Source organism: Zerene cesonia, chromosome 5, assembly GCF_012273895.1.
Source record: "Zerene cesonia ecotype Mississippi chromosome 5, Zerene_cesonia_1.1, whole genome shotgun sequence".
Lineage (NCBI taxonomy): Eukaryota > Metazoa > Arthropoda > Insecta > Lepidoptera > Pieridae > Zerene > Zerene cesonia.
The window spans coordinates 7,259,024-7,265,575 of record NC_052106.1 but is presented as its reverse complement, the minus strand read 5'-3'; the positions used below and the strand labels follow the sequence as shown (position 1 = coordinate 7,265,575).

The window sequence follows — 6,552 nt, the reverse complement described above, 5'->3', positions numbered from 1 at the left end:
AAGTACACTTTTTAATTTTAATTTTAATTTAACTGTAAATGTGGTGGTGATAAATAAACATTTCTTTCTTTCTTTCAATTACATGTAAGGTGGCCTAACCTGTTAGATGTTAACTGTATTACGAGTCTAATGTCATTTGAAGAACACGACTTACTCCTATCCGAAATCCTTTTTGCGTTTCAACGACGGCTTAGATTATTATCGCCTTACTTTTACATAAATAATATTATAAATTCGTTCGAATGAACCCGCTGCAGCGGACTGTACGTTATCCCTGAATGTTATAGGCTACAAAAATTCCATAAACGACGCCGGGGCGGTGTGCTAGTATGCAATATAACAGTAAAATCAGCGGTTAGCATGTCCACGCTTCCTACATTACATCACATCGTACCACCGTTACTGATAAAATACGTAATGGTACAATATAATATTGGAGGCACGTGTTTCTTCTATAATTACATAAAGTTTATATCAATATTCTATACGCATTGTACCCAGTTGTGATGAGTTTACACACCAATAACAAGGTGACCTGATTATCTAACTGAATATAAAATATTAAGTGTTTCTCCCTTTGAGGTTATGGGTGGTTATGGTAGAGGTACCCAGTGTTCAAAATGTATATAATTACTATTAGTTTAGTATTATCTCTTATATTACTTAAATAAGTTGTTCATGTGGCCCGTTTCCTTTTGCTCAAACTTCCCAATCGATCCTTTCCAATCTTTTCTTATCCCTAAAAGCTGGCAACGCATTAGCAGCGGCCCTTTTGAATTAAATCTGACCGTTTAAAGTTGGTCAAAATCGCGTCTAATCGCGCGTTGGTCAAAGTCGTTTACATACAAACACATAGACATACAAGTGAAGCTAACAAAAACGTCTATAAATATAATATTCTGCCATCGAAATTGAAACTCTAAACACTAAAAAACACTTACGAAACTAGAAAAAACTCCATCCCAACGAAAGCTGAACGATAAAAACAAATGAAAATCTAGGTCCTCCGGTCCATATTCCGCAACTGACCAGTGACAATGATTGCGTGACGCACGTCCGAGTATTGTATATCACATTCGGAGCATAACCATAGGCACTGTTTATAAATCTATCGGAAATGCTAATCGTTCTTTCGCAGTTCATGTTGTGTGGATAATGGAAAACACATTTGTTATTGTTATTTAAAATGGGACACTATATATAAACAAAGATAGTGTTTGCTGTTTATCTTTACCTGTCTTGTTTTTAATTCCGAAAACGTATAATCTATACTAGTATACTAGTATATAAAGCGGAAGCGTTTGTTTACTTAAGCGCGGTCATCTCAGGTACTACTGGGCCGATTCGGATAAAATTTCATACAGAGACAGTTCTAGAACTGAAAAAGGACAGAGAGGATATTTTATCATGAGAGAAAGGGGAAGCCCCGGGCACAACCTATCTTTTCGGTGGACGACGTGTGCAGATAGCTAGTATTTCATATCATCATCATCATCATCAGCCCATATACGTTCCCACTTCTGGGACACAGGCCTCCTATGAGGGTTCAGGCCATAATCCACCACGCTGGCCAAGTGCGGGTTGGCAGATGTCACATGTCGTCGAACTTTTGATTCTTGGACATGCCGGTTTCCTCACGGTGTTTTCCTTCACCGTTTAAGCAGTGGCGATATTATTCCACATGTGCAGATAAATTGAAAAATCAATTTATTTCCTGCACGCTCGCCCGGTCTCGAACCCCGACTTATCGATTTTGAAGTCCGAGGTTCTCACCACTGAGCCACCACTGCTTTTTTATTTCATATAATGAGTCAAAATAGAATTCCAAAGAAAAAAGATAATGCTATCTTGTTTACCTGATTTACAAAATTCTGTTGTATTGCCGTATTTTTATCAGAAATGTAAACAAATTAAGTACACATAAATCTAGGTGCGTAGCGATTTGATAAGAATATAAACAGATTGTGGACATACTAACCTAAAAATAACGTAAGCAATAGGTAGTTAATGAAAACAAAACACAATAAAGAAATCATAGATTTTTTAACAGGAGACGCCACAAGGGGGTTTAAAAACATAAACAATAATCGCGTTAAAATCCGTTAAGTCTTTAATATCTAAATGTATAATACGCACGAAAAATCAAACACAAGAAAATACTTAAATCCAACCTACCAAAGAATTCATAAAAATCGGATAGGGATATCGCTACAAACTCTGTGACACGAAAAAATTATGCCAATCAGGGTAATTATTGCGGGTTTATACAAAGGTCAGGTCATAATCCACCATGCCGGCCAAATGCGGGTTGGCAGATGTCACATGTCGTCGAACTTTTGGTTCTTGGACGTGCAGGTTTCCTCACGATGTTTTCCTTCACCGTTTGAGCAGTGGTGATGTTACACATGCGCAGATAAATTCTGTCTATGTTGCAGTTATAAAGAACATTAAGAAAATAATAATTTAAATTGATACTTTGTATTATATTTGTATTAAATGAATACCACTGAAGAGATTGAACTAAAAAGATAATATATGAAATTATAATAATCCAGGTTACAATGATTATCAAAGTTTTATATTAACTTTTTTCCTACAAATTGCGTGTTTACATTCCAAAGCATAATATACATATATGTCGTAATAATCTAAACATAATTATTATAATGTTATATTATGTTACAATAAATACACGCTGTATATAATTTATAATCTGTGACTAATACTGACAGCAAAACAAGTATTGCCATTGCAAGAAGCTCGTTAGTGCGGACAAAGCAATCTATAAAACTTTCATCTCAATATTGAGTCGTATTCCTTTGCAATACAGTTACGATTGATTTGGCTGACTGAAGTTAAGAATTGAACAAGGAATTGCCCTTGAACTCAAAACAAAGCATGTATTGTGAGATTGAAAGTAGCCCGGTGTTCGAGAGAGCTAATGATTGTGACCTCGTACATCACTATGCTATAGACTCTGTAATCTATTTACCTATGTCGTCATCAAATACAAGGCTTTTCGGCGGTGATAAATTGTAAGGTATACGTTTCACCCTACGAAGTCAATATCAGTCTCTGTTCTTAGGTATTATAATACTATGTAGGCCGAAGGAAGCGAACGCTCACAGCGCCAGATTGTAAGCGACGGCAAAATGTAACATTCTTTTTTCAAAACAAAGCACTTTTTACACGCTTTTTATTAGCTTCACCTGTATGTTTGTTTGTTTGTTTGTATGTTTGTTTGTTTGTTTGTAACTGACTTCTTTGGGCGCGATTTTGACCCACTTTAAACGGCCAGATTTCGTTCAAACTTTGTAGATTTATTGAGGACCGATGACAATACACTAATTTGATAAAATTATTCCAGTTTTCAATTTGCAAAATATGATTTTTGTTAAAGCGTGTTTTATAGTTTTTTTAAACTATTATATTTTATTTAATTTATATGACTTTAAAAGAACAACTACAGTGTACTGTTTGTTCAACAGTTCAATAGTTTATAACTCTATTAGGAGCCTGGGTCAACATGCTCTTGTAATTTGTAATAGTAAAAAAATTATAGATTGAAAATTAAATAAAAATTGAAGTGAGCCTTATCGGCTCTTCTCTGTTGAAACTGATTTCCGAACCGGTGGGAAATAATATTTACTGTATTTAGTATAAGAAGTTTACTAGAATAGTTATAAATGTTTGAGTTAAAGCTACTTTGTTGTCATAATATGACCATGGTAATGTTAGTGTGTATAAATATATAACTCAGCGGTTAGGACCTCAGGCTTTAATCGAAAATTCGGCGGCTCCACCAGGCAAGCGGCTAGCGGAGCGTTGTTAAAAACATTAAAGGATCAAATATAATATAGTAATACTTAAATTGTGTTTTTACTAAAAATTTCTTAGCGGATACCAATATTATACTTACAAAAGTAATTTTATTTGTGCTCAACTTATTATCTATGTCAACTCATGTGTCTATAAGAATTAATAAATATTTTCAAATATTATAAACATCGATCCGAAAATCTAATGTTCAAATTTCTAACGAAGCAGTTACAGTCAAGGTTTCCCTCCAAAATTAAGGAACATTACATTGTAATATATGAGTGAAGGGTAGTATTATGTTATCTGTGGTGAAGGTAACAACGATTTGACGAAAAAAACAAAACTCTAATCTAAAGATAACTAGTATTTTCCAACTTTATCATAAGTACCTACTCAAATCTTAGTAAACATCTCATTTGCCTAACAAAAAATATTCAAAACTGATAACAGATTCATTGAAATCCAAATCATTACTTTGAAATCGAATTATATGTATGATATTTTATGAAAAGCATCCGTTTTTTAAAACGATTTTTATCCTTACAAGTATACCATTTCTCAACTGTCTTAAAAAATGGAGAGGTTATCAACTGTATTTTTTTTTTGTTTTTTCCAATTTTTATGATTCTCTATCCTAATCTAGGTCTAGTTCTGACAACTTAAAAGCGGCTTAGTTTTATGTTAAACATAAAATAATTAGACCTTATCAATTTATGTCATTGAAATTTGTTTATGCTATCTGATTTACTATACGGCTTCCTTTAAATACCTGTGTGGAATTCACTTTTTGCATTAAATTTAAATTGATGTGTCCCAATGAATAATGAAAAGATCTCTTTGACATTTTATTTAAAACCTTAACTTTTAGTTCACTATAAATGTTCTTAGTAGAAGTTGGTTTAATATAATACTAGTTCAAGTTTATGAACTCGTCTAATTAGGTCATTAATTTATACTAATAGATAGATCATTAATGTAAAAATTAATGAGTGGAAACAAATCATTACATTAATATTTATTTTACAAAATATTCTAAAATATTATATTCATGCACATTATACTTAGTTCCAATTTAGTTTGAGTAACAAAACCTTAGGCATACATATTTCGAAATTAGAATAATTAAAAAGAAAGCGGCAGAGGAAATTACGAAAAATATTTTGCAAATGCACTTACAATTCACTCCCGCGAGCGAAAAGTGAAAACAGCTCTCCAATGCGTTCCGATTCACAAACAGCACCACACTAGCACAAAGTAAAAAATGTTAAAATATTCTCAATTCAAAATCTCGCTTCTATTTTTCGAATAAAAAAATAAATTCAAAATTCGAATTCGAAATTAATGTCGTGCGGGCGCGCCCAACGTGGCTGCGCGCTAAAAATCAACTGACGAATTCCATTTGAGATCGCTCAACAATCAACGCGCGTTGCGTCTACGTATCACGTACAATTATAAATCCGCGTTATTCCAATCTTTGTTTTAAACGATAAATAAAAAAGTTAAAAAAATAAATTGATTGATGCGTCATGCACTGTATATCACGATAAACATGAATTAAATTGAAAGTTACTTAAAGATAAAATTGTTAAGTGTACCGTGTTGAATAATGCATTCATGAAGTTCCGCATGCAATTCATTTCAAAGTACCTTCATTTTATTAACAGGCAATTTTTTATTTCGAGTTAAGTACATAGAATTTTTATGATTTAATTTATATGGATTATCAAAGATTTCCTTTAACAGTATGTATAGTGTGCATATACAGGCTCCCTATGATATTTTTATTTAGATGCCAAACGGATCTCCTCGATCGAATTTGCTAATTTTGACCAATTCAACGTTAATAATTAAACACATATGATAGCATAGTTTCACGCGTATAGCATTATGTTAGCTGTGGTTTTACGTACTATATTATCTGTGGTTTTGCTATTCTTAAGTAAATCTATGGTAGCAGTCTATACTACATTACGCATATCTATATACAATTAGCTGCTCATTGCCAAATAAATCACGATTAAGTTATTAAGCTATGTTAAGAAGATTGCAGTAGACGTGACTGACAGGAGCAATAGAAGATTAGTACGAAAACATTTATGCACTTTTGACACTTAAATATGAAATGCGATTATGGATTCTTTGAAATAAGGATAATTAAGGAGATTATGTAGATATTGCTGACTTTTGGCAATGGCCTTTATCAAAGATCAGATACTGTTAGAATATGTTCCATTAGATCGAAGCACAGATAACATATACTAGACCGAAGCAAAGAGGGAGGAGGTACTAAGATATATATGCTTGTAACCTGCTTTTTCACAAGTAGACCGAAAAAATTCTGGTGCTTTTTTTAAACTTTCTAATCGGTCGCTCACGTAATCAAGTATCAAAATTGCAAATTTTAGAAATTCTATCTCGATCGTTTTCTCTGTTTTTTAAATTTGCAAATTAGATAATAAAAAAAATTAGAACGAATCGGCAGAGTGACATTTGTGTGGACACAAATGGATCATTTAATAACAAGTGTAGTACGTAAACAAGGATCTCTTTGCTTTGTTTATGTCTTTTTTTATGCTACGCACAATTACTTATTAGCGTAAATATGTTACCATTAAATTTCGTTTTTAGTTACTACGCGTTTTCCCTAGCAAGAACTTTTTTTCTTAAGTGGGGGAAATCTTACTAAGGTGAGAATCCCCGGAAGACGTGGATACCTGAACAAGAGCCCGACGT

The 6,552-nt window shown here is 33.0% G+C and overlaps 1 protein-coding gene across 1 annotated transcript in view; it reads right to left on the bottom strand.

The window, feature by feature from the left end:
- Positions 1–5,210, bottom strand: part of LOC119840102 (SH2 domain-containing protein 4B-like) — a 25,991-nt gene extending 20,781 nt beyond the window's left edge. Inside the window, exon 1 of the mRNA XM_038366610.1 lies at positions 4,996–5,210. The gene's annotated coding sequence lies outside the window, so the exon portion shown is untranslated. The remainder of the gene's footprint in view (positions 1–4,995) is intronic.
- Positions 5,211–6,552: the final 1,342 nt, after the last annotated feature.